Here is a 19357-nt window from a genome sequence, read left to right on the forward strand (position 1 = left end):
GATGGCTGGATGGCATCACAGACTTGATGGACGTGAGTCTGAGTGAACTCCCGGAGATGGTGATGAACCGGGAGGCCTGGTGTGCTGCGATTCATGGGGTCGTAAATAGTCGGACACGACTGAGCAACTGAACTGAACTGAACTGAACTGAACTGAATAAAAATCCAGACAACCCAATTTAAAAATGGGCAAAAGTTCTGAACAGACATCTCATCAAAGAAGATATACAGATGATAAATAAGCATATGAAAAGATGCTCAATATCGTATGTCATTAGGGAATTGTAAATTAAAACAACGGATTACTACTACATACATATTAGAACAAGCCTTCCCTGGTGGGTCAGTTGGTAAAGAATCTGCCTGCAATGCAGGAGACCCAGATTTGATCCCAGGGTTGGGAAGATCCCCTGGAGAAGGAAATGGCAACCCACTGCAGTATTCTTACTTTGAGAACCCCATGGAGAGAGGAGCCCAGTACATGGAGTTGCAAAGAATCAGACACGACTGAGCAACTAACACCTATTAGAATGTCTAAAATCCTAAACACTGAAAACACCAAATGCTGACTAGCATGTGGAGCAACAGAAACTCTCATTCATTGACTGTAGGAATGTGCTTCTAACAATTTTGGAAAATTTTTTACAAAGCAAAACATAGTTTTACCATACAATCCATGTTTTCCTAGGTGTTTACTCAAATGAATTCCACATAAAAACTAGTACTGCAGATGGTGACTGCAAGTGGTGACAGTAGCCATGAAACCAGAAGACATTTTCTTCTTGGCAGGAAAGCTATGACAAACCTAGACAGGGTGTTGAAAAGCAGAGATACTACTTTGCTAACAGAGGTCAATATACTTAAGGCCATGGTCTTCCCAGTGGTCACGTACAGTTGTGAGAGCTGGACTGTAAAGAAGGCAGAACGCCGAAGAACTGATGCCTTCAAACTGTGGTGCTGGAGAAGACTCCTTAGAGTCTCTTGGACAGCAAGGAGATCAAACCAGCCAATTTAAGGGAAGTCAACACTGAGTATTCATTGGAAGGACTGATACTGAAACTCCAGTATTCTGGTCATCTGATGTGAACAGCTGACTCACTGGAAAAGTCCCTGGTGCTGAGAAAGATCGAGGGCAGAAGGAGAAGAGGGCTTCAGAGGATGAGATGGCTGGATGGCATCATCGATGTAGTAGATATGAACTTGGGCAAACTTTAGGAGATGGTGAGGGACAGAGAGGCCTAATGTGCTGCAGTCCATGGGGTTGCAAAGAATCAGACACTACTGGGTGACTGAACAACAGCAACAAACACTAGTACAGGAATGCTCATAGCAGTTTTTTTTTCATATTTGCCAAATTTTAGAAGCGACCAACATGTCCTTCAGAAGGTGAGTGGATAAATAAACTTTGGTACATTCATACATTGGAATATTATTCAGTAGAAAAATGAAATGCACTATCAAGCCATGAAAAGGCTTGGAGAAACCTTAAATGCTTATTGTTAAGTGAAAAGGCCAGTCTGAAAAGTCTGTAAACCATATGATTCCAAATACATGACATTCTGGAAAGGCAAATCGATAGACACTTAAAAAAAAAAAAAACAACCAGTGGTTGTCAGGGGTTTGGGGACTGGTGGTGATTGAAAAGGAAAGGGTAAATTACTGAAGCACAGGGTATATTTAGGGCAATGAAACTACTCTTTATGATACTGTGATGATAGGTACATGACATTATGCATTTGTCAAACTGACAGACCTATACATCTCAAAGAGTGAACCTTAATGTAAATTGTAAATTTTAAAACAGACAAATAAATATCAGTTGGTAATACTTCTGTGAGTCTGTTTCTGGGTTCTCTATACTGTTGTGTTGAGCTATGTATTTCTCTCTCTAATACCACACAGTCTTGATTTATTATAGCTTTATAAAGTCTTAAAATAGGGTAGATTGTTTCTATTTTAAAAATTTGTTTTAGCTATTCTAGTTCCTTTCCCTTTACATTAAAAGTTTAGAATAATCTTTATCCATAAAAAATCTTGCTGGGATTTTGATGGTAATTACATCAACTCCATTTGGGAGGAATGAAAATCTTTATGATATTGAGTCTTCCAGACTTTGAACATGGAATTTCTCTCCATTTATTTAGGTCTTTAAACAAATTATTTATTTTTGGCTGGGTCTTCGTTGCTGTGCAGGATTTTCTCTAGTTGTGGCAAGTAAGGGCTACTCTAGTTGTGGTGTGCAGGTTTCTCATTGTAGTGGCTTCTCTTTTTGTGGAGCATGGACTCTAGTGTGCACAGACTTCAGTAGTTGTGGTTGCTGCAAAGTCGCTTCAGTCGTGTCCAACTCTGTGCGACCCCACAGACAGCAGCCCACCAGGCACCCCGTCCCTGGGATTCTCCAGGCAAGAACTCTGGAGTGGGTTGCCATTTCCTTCTCCAATGCATGAAAGTGAAAAGTGAAAGTGAAGTCGCTCAGTCATGTCTGACTCTTAGCGACCCCATGGACATAGCCTACCAGGCTCCTCCATCCATGGGATTTTCCAGGCAAGAGTATTGGAGTGGGGTGCCATCGCCTTCCCCTAGCAATAGGTCCTAGGCAGTACCAAAATAGCAAAAATTCTTTAAAGTGCTACACCTGCCAAAAATTTAATGGAAATCAAAAGTAGAAGCCTATCACAACCTCAAAGTCTTAAAATAATCAAAACATAGCATGACGACAGTAAACTTCGTAGGTTCAGTAGTTGTGGTTCCTGGGCTCAAAAGCACAGGCTCAGTAGTGGTGGTGCACAGGCTTAGTTGCTCTGCAGCATGTGAAATCTTCCTGGATCAGGGATTGAACTCATGTCTCCTGCATTGGCAGGCAGATTCTGAACCACTGAGCCATGATATTGCTGAACACAACATTCGGTGGAACTTCAAGTCTGTTGTTGATGAAGTCCCTCAGCTTTTGTTTGTCTTAGGAAGTCTTTTATTTCTTCTTTGTATCTGAATGATAACTTTGCTGGATTGAGTATTCTTGGTTGGCAGTTTTTTTCTTTCAATTATTCTGAATATATCATTTCATTCTCTCCTAGCCTGTAGGGTCTCTGCTGAGAAATCATTTGATGTCCTAATGGGAATTCCTTTGAATGTTACCATCTTTTTTACCCTTGCTGTTTTTAGGATTCTCTTTTTGTTTTTGTATTTTGACAGTTTCATTATAACGTATCTTGAAGAAGGTTGCTTTGCATTGCATGAGATAATGAGGATCTATTAGCCTTGTGAACCTAGTTGTCCAGTTTTCTCCACAAATTTGGGAATTTCTCAGCTATTATTTCTTAAATATTCTGCCCACATTTTTCCTTTTGATAGTTCAGTTATTCTAATAATTGAACAATGTTACTGTCATAAAGATTACATATGCTTTCTTTCCTCTTTCTCCAGTATTCTCTTCTGACTATTTTATAGAAAACTTACTCTATCTTCTGTTTGGTCCATTCTGCTGTAGATACTCTCTATTGCGTTTTTTCATTTCATTCATTGGATTCTTCAGCTCCAGAATTTCTGTTTGTTTCTCTTTTATGATTTCTTCCTCTTTGTTAAGTATCTCATTTTGTTTAGGTATTATTTTTCCTGACTTCATTGAATTATCTTTTTGTGTTTTTCTTGTAGCTAATTGAGCTTCCTTAAAATAGTTATTTCAAATTTTTTTATAGATTGCAAAATTCTGTATCTCTATTCAGTTATGCAGGATTATTGTCATTTGGTGATGACATGTTTGCTTGATTCTTCATGTTCCTTGGACTTTTGTGTTGCTGCTTTTGCGTTTGGAGTAGTAGCAGACACCTCAAATATTTACTAGTTGCCTTCAGGTAGGATATACTGTTTCTTGGTCCTATTATATGTGGGGTTTTCTCCAATCTTGAATGGATACACCTGCTTCCCATTTCTTGCTCATCCTTGTGGGAGAATTCTTAAGCTTTTATGCTTTGTTTAATTTTCACATCTCTCAAGGCCAATTGCTGGAAACCTCTTTTATTTTCCAGAAGGTGGTGCTATATGGCTTAAGTATGCACCTTAAGCCGTACAGACCCTGGTCTGATTATCTGAGTGCATTCCACTCGCTCTCAGTCTCACTGCCATATTTGGGAGTGTGCAGAAGGAGCTGCCTTCAGGGGTGGGTGGTGTGGGATGTTGGGGTGCCTGTGGATCAGATGCAGAGATCATTAGGTGAGGTTCTCCTAGTAGCTCATGGGTGGTTTAAATGCAAATAGCAGGAACCATGTCTCTTTAATGCCCTTTAATATTTTCATCTGCCTCTTTTAGACATGGAAGTCTGACCTCAATACTCTGGGTACTAAAAAACAGATTTCTCCAGCAGTGTCTGCACAGCTGGAGTAGCCAAGCACTCACCTTCCCCAACCTTATCACCTTGAGAGAGGGATAGCACTGGCAAAGTTCTAGTTACTCTTTCTGTTGCATCTAGTTTATTTTTTGTTTTCTTTGTTTTGTTTTTGCTCCAGTGGAGTGCTAAAAATTTCCCCTCAAGAAGGCTAGATTCTACAAATACTCTATTATCTGGCAGTGACTTCCACATGAACTCTCTTTGAGTTTTCCCCAACTATAGCTAAGAGAGGTTGGGACTAGTTTGCTGGCTCCGTTTCCCAGCCCTTATTGAGTCCTCTCTGACTATTAGCAGATGCAGATACGAGAGACTGCTTCCAAGCCTCTTGGCATATAGTGTTGGAGATCTCACAACTCCCAGTGCTGTGTGCTTAGTCACTCAGTCGTGTCTGCCTCTTTGTGACCCCATGGACTGTAGCTTGCCAGACTTCTCTGTCCATTCTCCAGGCAAGAATATTGGAGTGGGTTGCCATGCCCTCCTCCAGGAGATCTTCCCAACCCAGGGGTTGAACCCAGGCCTCCCACATTACAGGCAGATTCTTTACAGTCTGAGCTACTTGGGAAGCCCCACAACTCTCAGAGGTACCTTCATTTTTGGATGGATGCTGATTTTTAGTTGCTAAAAGCAGGAGCAAAAAGGAGCAACATCTTATGCTACCATGACGCTGATGTCCCTCTCAGGAAAAGTTCTTTTGACCTTGAGTTAGGCGAAGATTTCTTACTACAACAACAGAATCATGATCTATAATAGAATATAGTGATAAATTAGACTTTATCAAAATTAGAAACTTGTGCACTTAGAAAAATGTGATAAACACAATGAAAACAATCCACATACTGGGAGAAAATATTTGCAAAGTGCATATCTAATTAAGGATTTGTATATAGATAATAGAACACTCAAACTTTCTAATGAAAAAACAAGCTATCCAACAATGAAAGTGGCATAATTTTGAGTAGATCTTTCACCACTGACGATATATGGATTGCAAATATGCACATCAAAAGGTGTTAAACTTTATACATTGTTTGAGAAATGAAAATTAAAATCCAATGATATACTACTGCATACCTGTTCAGTTCAGTTCAGTCGCTCAGTCATGTCCGACTCTTTGCGACCCCATGAATCACAGCATGCCAGGCCTCCCTGTCCATCACCAACTCCCGGAGTTCACCCAAACTCATGTCATCTAATCGGTGATGCCATCCAGCCATCTCATCCTCTGTCATCCCTTTCTCCTCCTGGCCCCAATCCCTCCCAGCATCAGGGTCTTTTCCAATGAGTCAACTCTTCATATGAGGTGGCCAAAGCATTGAAGTTTCAGCCTCAGCATCAGTCCTTCCAATGAACATCAAGGACTGGTCTCCTTTAGGATAGACTGGTTGGCTCTCCTTGCAGTCCAAGGGACTCTCAAGAGTCTTCTCCAACACCACAGTTCAAAATCATCAATTCTTCGGCACTCAGCCTTCTTCACAGTCCAACTCTCACATCCATACATGACCACTGGAAAAACCATAGCCTTGACTAGATGAACCTTTGTTGGCAAAGTAATATCTCTGCTTTTGAATATGCTATCTAGGTTGGTCATAACTTTCCTTCCAAGGAGTAAACGTCTTTTAATTTCATGGCTGCAATCACCATCTGCAGTGGTTTTGGAGCCCCAAAAAATAAAGTCTGACACTGTTTCCACTGTTTCCCCATCTATTTCCCATGAAGTGATGGGACCAGATGCCATGATGTTAGTTTTCTGAATGTTGAGCTTTAAGCCAACTTTTTCACTCTCCACTTTCACTTTCATCAAGAGGCTTTTGAGTTCCTCTTCACTTTCTGCCATAAGGGTGCTGTCATATGCATATCTGAGGTTATTGATATTTCTCCTGGCAATCTTGATTCCATCTTGTGCTTGATCCAGTCCAGCATTTCTCATGATGTACTCTGCATAGAAGTTAAATAAGCAGGATGACAATATTCAGCCTTGATGTACTCCTTTTCCTATTTGGAACCAGTCTGTTGTTCCATGTCCAGTTCTGACTGTTGCTTTCTGACCTGCATATAGGTTTTCTCAAGAGGCAGGTCAGGTGGTCTGGTATTATCATCTCTTTCAGAATTTTCCACAGTTTATTGTGATCCACACAGTGAAAGGCTGTGGCATAGTCAATAAAGCAGAAACAGATGTTTTTCTGGAACTCTCTTGCTTTTTCGATGATCCAGCAGATGTTGGCAATTTGATCTCTGGTTCCTCTGCCATTTCTAAAACCAGCTTGAGCATCTGTAAGTTCACAGTTCATGTATTGCTGAAGCCTGGCTTGGAGAATTTTGAGCATTACTTTACTAGCGTGTGAGATGAGTGCAATTGTGTGGTAGTTTGAGCATTCTTTGGCATTGCCTTTCTTTGGGATTGGAATGAAAACTGACCTTTTCCATTCCTGTGGCCACTGCTGAGTTTTCCAAATTTGCTGGCATATTGGGTGCAGCACTTTCACAGCATCATCTTTTAGGATTTGAAATAGCTCACTTGGAATTCCATCACCTCCACTAGCTTTGCTCATAGTGATGCTTTCTAAGGCCCACTTAACTTCACATTCCAGGATGTCTGGCTCTAGGTGAGTGATCACACCATCGTGATTATCTGGGTCATGAAGCTCTTTTTTGTACAGTTCTTCTGTGTATTCTTGCCACCTCTTCTTAATATCTTCTGCTTCTGTTAGGTCCAGACCATTTCTGTCCTTTATCGAGCCCATCTTTGCATGAAATGTTCCCTTGGTATCTCTAATTTTCTTGAAGAGATCTCTAGTCTTTCCCATTCAGTTGTTTTCCTCTATTTCTTTGCATTGATTGCTGAGGAAGTCTTTCTTATCTCTCCGTGCTATTCTTTGGAACTCTGCATTCAGATGCTTATATCTTTCCTTTCCTCCTTTGCTTTTTGCTTCTCTTCTATTTGTGAGGCCTCCTCAGACAGCCATTTTGCTTTTTTGCATTTCTTTTCCATGAAGATGGTCTTGTTTCCTGTCTCCTGTACAATGTCACAAATCTCAGTCCATAGTTCATCAAGCACTGTATCTATCAGATCTAGGCCCTTAAATCTATTTCATACTGTATAATCATAAGGGATTTGATTTAGGTCGTACCTGAATGGTCTAGTGGTTTTCTCCACTTTCTTCCATTTAAGTCTGAATTTGGCAATAAGGAGTTCATGATCTGAGCCACAGTCAGCTCGTGGTCTTGTTTTTGTTGACTGTATAGAGCTTCTCCATCTTTGGCTGCATAGAATATAATCAATCTGATTTCAGTGTTGACCATCTGGTGATGTCCATGTGTAGAGTCTTCTCTTGTGTTGTTGGAAGAGGGTTATCTCAGGCAAGCCTTAATCAGAGAGTTACTCCTCCCATCATACTGTCCTTTTAAATGATACTAATCTATTTACTTTACTGGATTACAATAATGTATAAATAAAGTGTAACATGGAGTACACATTACATCTGGTTAAAAATAAGCTGTGTTGGAGCAACATCCTAGACAGAGCAAAGCCCCAGACACTGAAACCTCAACCACAGAAGTCACTCTAGGTATCTTCAGCTCACTTTAGGTTATCTACATATATCAACACCTGGAGGGATAGTTTAAATAAAGATTTTATGTGGACAACTTAAAAATTAGTTACATAATTTCTGCAACAGAGAAAACCAACTGTCCAGATAAAACCTCTTGGTTTAGAATAACTAATGATAAAATTCAATCTGATATCATGATAAAAACTGTTAGCAAATAGGAAGACATGGAAACTTCCTTAATCTGATAAAGGTTATCAATAAAAACTTACATTAAATATCAAACTAAATGCTGACAGTTTGTTGTTGGTGGTGATAGTTATTTTTCCAAGATAACTGAACAAGAAAGGAATGCTACTTATCACCATTTTTATTTGACTTTGTGCTGGAGGTGCAAACCAGTATAGAAAGGAAGAGAAAAGAAAAGGTATAATGATTAGAAACAAAAACAAAAAGCTCCCATTATTTGTAGAGGATATGAATGTGGAGGTAGAAAATCCAAAAGAATCTGTAGATATATTATTCAAATTAGTGAATTTAGCAAGGTTACTGGATAGCAGTTTAATACACAATAATCAGTTATAATTTGATAGACCAGCAGTTAGAAAATGCAATGGTAAAATACAATGTACAACAGCATAAAATTTCAAATATTTAGAAATAAATCTGACTGATGATATAGATGAGGCTGTTAGGAAAACTATAAAAACATTATTGAGACAGCAATAATTACAAAAACACTGATTAATCAGACTTTGTCAAGTTTTCTGCTCTGTAAAAGGCACTAAGAAAATGAACAGGCAAGACACAGACAAGTAGAAAATATCTAACAAACATATCTGCTAAAGGACCCATATCCAGGTCCTAGGAGTGGAATTATTGGGTCAAAATATACAGAGATATAATTGATTATATCATTTTGAAATTCATCAGTTTGTTTATAGTTATTCCCACTAGCATTTATATCAAAGTTCTAATTGTTCACTTCTTGACTGACATCACAAAATGTCAGCCAAATATACAAAGGACTCCTAAAACACACTTTTTAAAAAAGCCTCACAACCTAACTTTTTTAGATGGTCAAAAGATTTGAACAGCTACTTCACAAAGGAAGATATAGATATGATTAATGAACACATGAAAAAGTGCTCAACATCATTACTTATTAGAGAAATGTAAATGAAACCCATAATGAGATACCACAATGCACTCACTAGAATGGCTAAAATTAAAAAGACTGACATCACAAAATGTCAGCCAAGAAATTGGGACACTTATATACTTCTGGTAGGAATGCAAAATGGTACAGCTGCTATGGAAAACAGTATGGAGGTTCCTTTAAATTATTAAAAATTGAATTACCATATGGCTGAGCAGTTCCATTTCTGGGTGACATATACCCCAAAGAATTGAAAGTAGGGTCTCAAAGAAATATTGTTTACCCTTATTCATAGCAGCATCATTTGCTATAGCTAAAATGCAAAAGAGGGACTTCCCTAGCAGTCCTGTGGTTAAGACTGTGCTTCCACTGCAAGGAGCACAGGTTTGACCCCTGGTTGGGTAACTAAGATCCTGTATGCTGTGTGACTTGGCCAAAAAAAGGAAAAATGATGGATAAGTGGATAAACAAAATGTGGTAATACAGAAAATAGAATGCTATTCATACTTAAAAAGGAAGATAATTCTACAGTATGCTATAATATGAATTAATCTTGAGGACATTGCACGTGTGCTAAATCTCTTCAGTCGTGTCCAACTCTTTGAGACTCTGTGGACTGTAGTCTGCAGGCTCCTCTGTCCATGGGATTCTCCAGGCAAGAATACTGGAGTGGGTTGCCATGCCCTCCTCCAGGGGATCTTCTTGACCCAGGGATCAAACCCACATTTGATCAAACCCATCTTATGTCTCCTGCATTGGCAGGCGGGTTCTTTACCACTAGCGTCACCTGGAAGCCAGTATGCTATAGTATGAATGAACCTTGAGGACATTATGCTAAATGAAATAAGCCAGTTCCCAAAAGACAAATACTGTTTGATTCCACTTACATGGGGCACTTAGAGTAGTTATAATCATAGAGACACAAAGCAGCATGGCAGTTGCCAGGGGCTTGGAGGAGAGAAGAATGGAGAGTTATTTTACAAGATGTAGTGAGTTATGAGGATAAATGGTGGTAATGTCTGTGCAACAATGTGAAATGTATTTAATACCACTGAAATGCACACATAAAAATGGCTACTATGAAATGGTATGTGTATTTTAGCACACTTAAAAGGAAACAAAGTATATAGGATAGGATCCAAAGCTTGCCAGCAAGACAACATCAGGCATTCTTCTTCCATTAGTTTGTAGCATTTTATAGCTGTTCAGAAGCTATTTTTTACCCTCATTCTTCTAAGTGATGCTCAAATATAAAGAAATGAGATCCACATTGAACTGGTCTAGTAGGTGCCCTGACTTAAAAGGCTTATGTCCCAAAAGAGTCAGTATCTCTTATAGAATTTCCATAGGCATAGTAACCAGGGTTCCCACAAGGGCTGTGCCAAGTTAAAAAAGTCACCGCTCAAGGGAGCCCAAAGATTTGGCATTAATTAGGTATTTATAATTCTTCCAGTTCTAACCAATCAGGTGTCATTTTTAGCCATAATGTTGCTTAGGAACATAGTTGATATTCTACTTTTATCAGGTTTTCAGGGGAACATAGTTAAAATTTTAATCAAAGGTCAAAGTCTCATGAAGAAAGTTACTTTTGTTAACCCTTTAACCACATACATATTAATCCATTTATACCTCACTGCAGGCTTCTTTGGTGGCTTAGCAGTAAAAAATCCATGGTTTGATCCCCGGGTCAGGAAGATCCTCTGGAAGAGGGCATGGCAACCCACTCAAGTATTCTTGCTGGGAAAATCGCATGGAAAGAGAAGCCTGGTGGTGTACAGTCCATGGGGTTGAAAAGAGTCAGACATGACTGAAACGACTGAGAAAACATAAATATCTCACTACAACAAAATAGTATTATTATCCCTTTTTACAGATGAGGAAACTGAAGTGCAGAGAGGTAATTTACTCAAGGTCACACAACTATTAAAAGATGTTAGAACAGGAACCCAGGCAGTATGACTCCAGCATGTACACTCTTAATCATTGTGTTAGGCAGAATAGTAGCTTTCCAAAGATGTCTACATCTCAGTCATCTGGAATCTATGACTACGTTATATTATGAGATAAGGAGGAATTAAGATTATAGAGAGGATTAAATTTACTAATCAGCTGGCCTTGAGTTGAGGAGGTTATCTTGGTTTATCCAGGTAGTCCCAGTGCAGCCACAGTTCAGTTCAGTTCAGTTCAGTTGCTCAGTTGTGTCTGACTCTTTGTGCAGCCACAGTAGTCCTTATAAGAGAAAGAGGGAGGCAGGAGATTCAGTGTCAGATTGATACAGTGGAGATGCAGCCCTTACTAAGGCTGAATTTGGAGGAAGGGGCCACCAGCCAAGGAAAAGCTGGAAAAGGCAAGAAAATAGATTTTTTTCCTATAGCCTCCAGAAGGGATGTAGCCTTGCAGACACTTTTTTTGGCTGTGCCGAGTGGCATGTGGGATCTTAGTTCCCCAACCAGGGATCAAACTCACCTTCCCTGCAGTGGAAGTGCCTGATTCTTAACCACTGGACTGCAAGGGAAGTCCGGTAGAAATTGATTTTAACCTAGTGAGGCCCGTTTTGGACTTCTGTTTTCCAGAACTGTAAGATAATAAATCTGTGTTGTTTTAAGCCACCAAGTTTTTGGTAATTTGTTACAGCCACAATAAGAAACTAACATAATCACTATACTATACTGCATCTCATTTATACGATACTTCTTGCTGCCAGGCCTTCCCACAAGGCTGGTTTGTTTTTGCATATGCCATTCTACCTCCTTTCCCTACTTCTGGCCCTCTCGTCGGTCTAGATGGTTGTTTCACCCTCGCGTTTCCATCTTACTCTGTGGCGCTTTTCATATTGGTTCTCAGGTAATATAGATCTTAGCTACCTGTCTGCCTCCTTTTCACTTTCAAGATTTAACTCAAATATCACTACTGCCTGAAAGTCTTCTCTGAACTTCAGCCCCTCAGCCTGGACTAGTTATTCCTGCTCTGTTTTCTGTAATAGCATTTGCCAATTTTTTTCATAATATTTACTTTCTCAGTTATAAATGTTTACTTGTCTGCTCTCCCACTAGAAACTGTTTCTTCTCATCTTAGTATCTTTGGTACCCAGCCTAGTACCTAGCACATTTTAAGAGCTTAAATAAAGTTTGATGAATGAATCAATGAGTTATTCTATCTCTTAGAATTGCTGTTGGAATATTATATTTATCCTGAGCTTGAAAATCTTTTTTTCCTTCATTAGAGTATGAAAAATAAGAAAAATAGCTCACTATGGTGGCCATTAAAAATATGGTAATAACCCTGATGATCTGAGATTCATCTTTTTCAACATTCATTGTCTCAGATGATCATTAAGTTTTAATGCTATTTCCCTAGATAATAGTGATTATTTTCCTTTTTCCCTTCAATTTTGCATGAGAAAAAAGTCAAATATTTTACCTGGCAAAACATTTTGCATATTGGGATTCCATGTGTGGTCTTACTTAGACCTTTGAGCCAAAGAAATTTCTTTGGCTCTTATCTTTGTGGACCTTCTAGATTTTCATCTTTCAGCTACCGCTCAGGTAAGGGTATCTCCATTCACCTTCCAGGAATCTTCCCTTCTATGCCTACAAAAACATTCTGTAGCCTTCTTCTTCACTGTATTCTTGGTCTTGAGAGTCCCTACATGAACCACAGATGAACTCTTTAATCTTAACCTGGCTTATACAGGAGAAAACTTACCTGGCTTGTTTGTTTCTCCTACAGGCTCCTCAGTAAGCAAGTTTGCTGACTCACAGAGGCAGCTTTTCTTGTCCTTGATGTCTATACCTTCTGAGTTCTGGTGTGCTATGATTCTGAGGCAAGGCCTGAATAAATTGAACTTTAGCTTAGATCATGACTGTTTTATAAACAAATTTAAACTCAAATTTATTAAAAAATAAATTATGTTACACAGAGCATGAGAACCCATAAAAGCACAATTCACAATTTAGATATTCCAAAGGTGATCCTGGGAATCTTTCTAAAGAAGTATACATGAGGAGGAACATTCTGTCTTGCAGTTTTGTTCCCTGCCTTTGGGGATGAAGCACCAAAGGAGTTAAAAGCCATATAAGAATAGTGGGCGCAAGGGAAAGCTGGCCAATTTATGGGATTGTACAGTAAGAATGTAATTTTCATTCAGAAGAGTTGCTGACATTAGAGATTTTTCCAGTGAAGAATGGCTCTTGGATCCAATGGATGATGTAAATGCATTTAGAACCCTGAATGAAGGCTTAATGAGAATGCCTTCTATTTGATTGGTGTTTGTATGGAATCAGATTACTGTAGAATGTGGAAAAATGGTTTGCTCAGTTTCTAAACAAAATGAAAAGCATTGTCCTAATTGAATTTGTTTTGACATTCTTGCTGCCCTACACAGGTCAAGCTGCAAGATGGAACAAAAGAATAAAGCTAGAGGGTAATGTGAGGCCTTGACCAGAATGCTGTAAATGTTAGGAATGGTGTTCTTACTAGCATATGAAACCTTTAAATAAAGAATGTTATGAGAGATATGCATTCATCTCCATATTAAAAAGGCCATGATGGAAATAAAATGTCATGGAGTTTAGAAAAAAATGAGGATTAAGATCTCCTGAAAATTAGCCTTTTGATTGCTGCTAGAATTTGAATATGGGCTTCTCTGGTGAGTCAGACGGTAAAGAATCCACCTGCAATGCGGGAGATCCAGGTTCAATCCCTGGTTCAGGAAGGTCCCCTGGAGAAAGGAATGGCAACCCATTCCAGTATTCTTACCTGGAGAATTCCATGGACAAAAAAAGCTTGGTGAGCTACAATCCATTGGGTTACAAAGAGTTGGACATGACTGAGCAATTAACATACACATATGATACTTATGCATAGACATTTTTCTTTAAACCATTTGAGGTTAGCGCTCAGCTCAAAATGAGGGGGCCTTTAGATATTGTAATAAAGGAGTTAACTGCAGTTTAGTTGGAATACTAACATAATAATATTTTTGTAGTATTACAGTATGTTTGCTCAGTCATTCAGTCATGTCTGACTCTTTGAGACCCTATGGACTGTAGCCCACCAGGCTCCTCTGTCTATGGAATTTTCCAGGCAAGAATACTAGAAATCTCATGTACAGAGAGGCCTGGTGGGCTATAGTCCATGGGGTCGCAAAAGAGTTGGACACAACTTAGTAACTAAACCGCTACACCACCAGACACTGTTATAAATGCTACATATTAACTCATTTTAGTAGAATTTCAGTGTATTCTGGTGTCTTGATTAAGGCCATACAATCTCAAAGAGGAAGCCAGAAGCTTTTCCTCTTGGAAAAAGATATATGGGTAATTTTAATGCTTTAATATAAATCTGAATACTATTTTGAAGACTTTTCAGAAATAAACATCTTATCACTCAATGATCAGAAATGGCTGTGGGTATCCTTTTCCTTTTCCCATTGAAAAGCAACTCTTGTTTAGTTTTCTGTTTTTCCCCATTGATGTAGACTACTAAATGGAGTAGAGTAATTTCTGGAAATCATTTTATAATTATATATTGTCCTTTTCTCTGTTCAAATGAATAACCCAGGCAGTAGTTATTAGCCTATAACCTCCTTTTTGGCAACATGTATACCTTGGAAAACTCAGCAGTGGCCACAGGACTGGAAAAGGTCAGTTTTCATTCCAATCCCAAAGAAAGGCAATGCCAAAGAATGCTCAAACTACCGCACAATTGCACTCATCTCACATGCTAGTAAAGTAATGCTCAAAATTCTCCAAGCCAGGCTTCAGCAATATGTGACCAGTGAAATTCCTGATGTTCAAGCTGGTTTTAGAAATGGCAGAGGAACCAGAGATCAAATTGCCAACATCTACTGGATCATGGAAAAAGCAAGAGAGTTCCAGAAAAACATCTATTTCTGCTTTATTGACTATGCCAAAGCCTTTGACTGTGTGGATCACAATACACTGTGGAAAATTCTGAAAGAGATGGAAATACCAGACCACCTGACCTGCCTCTTCAGAAACCTATAGGCAGGTCAGGAAACAACAGTTAGAACTGGACGTGGAACAATAGACTGGTTCCAAATAGGAAAAGGAGTATGTCAAGGCTGAATAGTGTCACCCTGCTTATTTAACTTCTATGCAGAGTACATCATGAGAAACGCTGGGCTGGAAGAAGCACGAGCTGGAATCAAGATTGCCGGGAGAAATATCAATAACCTCAGATATGCAGCTGACACAACCCTTATGGCAGAAAGTGAAGAAGAGCTAAAAAGCCTCTTGATGAAAGTGAAAGAGGAGAGTGAAAAAATTGGCTTAAAGCTCAACATTCAGAAAACTAAGATCATGGCATCTGGTCCCATCACTTTATGGGAAATAGATGGGGAAACAGTGGGGAAAATGTCAGACTTTATTTTTTTGGGCTCCAAAATCACTGCAGATGGTGATTGCAGCCATGAAATTAAAAGACGCTTACTCCTTGGAAGGAAAGGTATGACCAACCTAGATAACATATTAAAAAGCAGAGACATTACTTTGCCAACAAAGGTCCATCTAGTCAAGGCTATGGTTTTTCCAGTGGTCATGTATGGCTGTGAGAGTTGGACTGTGAAGAAAGCTGAGTGCCAAAGAATTGATGCTTTTGAACTGTGGTGTTGGAGAAGACTCTTGAGAGTCCCTTGAACTGCAAGGAGATCCAACCAGTCCATCCTAAAGGAGATCAGTCCTGGGTGTTCATTGGAAGCACTGATGCTGAAGCTGAAACTCCAATACTTTGGCCACCTCATGTGAAGAGTTGACTCATTGGAAAAGACTCTGATGTTGGGAGGTATTGGGGGCAGGAGGAGAAGGGGGCGACAGAGGATGAGATGGCTAGAGGGCATCACCGACTCGATACACATGAGTTTGGGTGAACTCCGGGAGTTGGTGATTGACAGGGAGGCCTGGCGTGCTGCCATTCATGGGGTTGCAAAGAGTCGGACATGGCTGAACGACTGGACTGAACTGAATACCTTTTTATGCACATTGTTTTTGCAGAGAACTGCTTAGGGATGTGATATTTTTTTCCAACTTGTGTTCAAATCTGTGAAGTGAGAAGCAGGCATCTGATCTGCAGTTCTGAGTAGACTGGTTGTCCATCAGTATACAGGCAGCTTATTCCATAAGTCTTCTGCTCCACAGAGGGGCTGGGGTGGGGGAAATGAATTTATCATTTTTAAATGATTATGCTTTATGCATATTAGATGTTTAAATGAATTTTCCAGACAAATCCTTCTCATTTTATTTTCTTCTACATAAAATGTTTCTAAAATAACAAAGATAATTCAATCTTTTAAAATACACACATAATCCCCTTAATAGAGACCCAAGTAGAAGAAAGAGTACTGGTAAACTAGGTAATGCAAGGGTATCTCTAAGTGAATGCCTGGGCTTGGGAAGTCTCATTTTTCTGTAACTGTATTGCTGGCACAGATGGAGAGCGGAGACCATTGCCTGCTGAAGCTGGTGCTGAGAAGGGCCTGTGGCTGCCCTTCAGAGATTAATACAAGGAAACCCTCTTGATTTGCCAGAGGAGTCTGGGAGGGGAGCAGATGGCCACAAGAAGGGCCCTCCAGCTTACTCAGCTGCTCTGAGAAGCTTAGGGTGACCTCTCTAATACAAACAAACCAAATAGCTCTCAGGGTAATGGGGCAGCATCATTTACATTCCCAAATAACAATACTGCTCCTCACTTTGCCATCTCTCGCACCCTCATCCAGTATGTGGGTGCCATCTGCTTCTTATAAACTTATATAGGCTGGTTGGGATTGCTATTGACTGATATCTCTGGGAAATGTGTTCTTTACTAATTACATTTTTATGAATCTGATAGGCATATAAGTATTATGTCTGTTTGCATAATTAAGAAACTGAGGCAAAGAGAAATTGAGGGGCATTGTAATTAGAACCCAAGCACCTTGATTCCTCAGCTCAGTGTATAATAGAATGAGTCCATAGAGCCATTCCAGTACTCTTGTTAAGCAGTAGTTATCCAGCTTTTGAGTAAGGTTTTCTAGAAGGGCAATTAGTTATTTTGAGCTTGTCACTTTCACAGTTTTAAGCCTTTGTGTGACTACCATTTTGCCAAGTGACAGAAAGGAAAAAGTACACTCGGAAAGGAAAGGAAAGGAAAGTACACTCGGCTTCTAGTGTACTGCTATAGCCTTCCAGGAAACAGGAATTGAGAAGATCTAATTTATACTATATAGTTTCATCAAAACCAAATTTGTTCAAGAGAAAAGTGTTCTGGTGCAAAGAAGTTACCTAGTTTATGTGTGTGTGTGTGTGTGTGTGTGTGTGTGTGTGTGTAGCTAAACTGACTGTAAGAAAAATTATTCTTTTTGTGAACCACTGCTCTCCTTTTCCCTGCCATTGGCTGAAACTACATTCATTTTCATGCATTAGCACCTGCTCAAGGGTCTGGTGAATCAAAAGAGCAATGAGCAAAGTGGTTTTAATTGCCCATGCTTTACTAGAGGCGTTTTTGCACTCAGAAACACAAAAGACTTTGAATGGTGTCAGAGGGCTATACTGAGAAGTGCTTTCCTTTAGAACTTTCAGATGATTCACTCCCTGTGTTGAGACATTGTCTTGTACAGATGAGTTCATGAGCTCGTCTTCCTTCCAACTGTGAGAGTATCACAAGCACTTGTCAGTTTCAGTTGCCTTTAACAATTGCCGGGGAAATCAGGCAAACATTAGAGTTTACTGACTTGTCGTTAGTGCATCTTTGTATAGCACTGTGCTTGCTAATTACTTTTATAAAATTCTGTATGCATAATTTTAACTGCATAGTCGTATTCAGTACGACTTATTGTAGTAGTTAAGAGTACAGGCTCTGGAACCAGACTACCTGGTGCAAAGCCCACTTCAGCCTCTCACAGGCTGTGTGATGTTAGATAGTTTCCTTTATTGTCTGAGCCTCAGTTTCATCATCTGAGAAAGGGGACTAATACACAAACCTATCTTGTAGAGCTGTTGTGAGGATTTAGTTAGATAATACATGGAAAGTACTTAGAATACTCTCACACATAGTGAGTATCCAATGATTGTTAGCTAATGAAACTTCATATTTTATATTTTAGAAAATGGGTTGAAGATTGGCAGAAGCATAACAAGTGTCCATATGAGGCATAAATATGAATTATGGAAAATAATATCAATGTTTCACTATTATTAGCTTATATTCAAATTATTGTTATTTTGTTCACCGTCCCAGTAAAACTGTTTACTTATTAGCTAATTTTATTTTATTATAAAATCAGGAATTTTATAAGCATGCTTAATTCTCTGTGAATCATGAATGTGGGTGTATAAATTAAAGATTCAGTTTAGTGTTCATTTATTCATTCATCCATAAACAAATACTTATGAAACTCAAAATGTGCCTGAGATGAAAACATAGGATGAAAAAGATAATCCCTGTTTTCAAGGAGTTCACAATCTAAAGGGAAAAGGCAAATATAAAAACTATTAATTACACTGATATCAAGTGCTGTAAAAGAGATATGGATGATAAAAAAAAACGAGAGCTCGGGAAGCATTTAGGACTTCCCTGGAGGTCCAGTGGTTAAGACTCCACACTCCCAATGCAGGGGCAGGGGTTCAATCCCTGACTGGGAAAGATCGCGCATGTTGCACCATCAAAAAAAAAGGAGGAGAAGCATTTAATTCTTTAAGGATGTCAGGGAAGATTCCCCAGAGTAGGTATCATTTGAGTTGAGAATTAAGATAAGGAGGTGAGAAACACACCTGGTATGGGGACATAGAAGCTAAGAAAACATTGCATAGTCAAGAATCTGCAAGTAGTTTAGTGCTGAAACTCCAGTACTTTGGCCACCTCATGCAAAGAGTTGACTCGCTGGAATAGACCCTGATGCTGGGAGGGATTCGGGGCAGGAGGAGAAGGGGACGACAGAGGATGAGATGGCTGGATGGCCTCACCAACTCAATGGACGTGAGTTTGAGTGAACTCTGGGAGTTGGTGATGGACAGGGAGGCCTGGCATGCTGCAATTTATGAGTTCGCAAAGAGACACGACTGAGGGACTGAACTGAACTGAACTGAGTGCACTGATAAGCGGCAGGAAGCAAGTCTGAAGAGATTTAAAAAAGAGACTGCATCATAAATTTGAACTTTATCCTACTATCAGTTAGGAATCATTTAAAAGATTTTAAGCAAACATTTTTATAATTTTTTTTCTATGCCAGATTCTGTGTTAGATACCAAGACTATGAAATGAATAGGTCATA

General features: G+C 39.3%; 1 protein-coding gene across 1 annotated transcript in view; it reads left to right on the top strand.

The window, feature by feature from the left end:
* The window catches only part of ZSWIM5 (zinc finger SWIM-type containing 5), a 168911-nt gene that overhangs the window by 89434 nt on the left and 60120 nt on the right, over positions 1-19357 (top strand). The gene's annotated exons all lie outside the window — the stretch shown is intronic.

The sequence above is a fragment of the Capricornis sumatraensis genome, chromosome 2, assembly GCF_032405125.1.
Source record: "Capricornis sumatraensis isolate serow.1 chromosome 2, serow.2, whole genome shotgun sequence".
NCBI classification, from domain to species: Eukaryota; Metazoa; Chordata; class Mammalia; order Artiodactyla; family Bovidae; genus Capricornis; species Capricornis sumatraensis.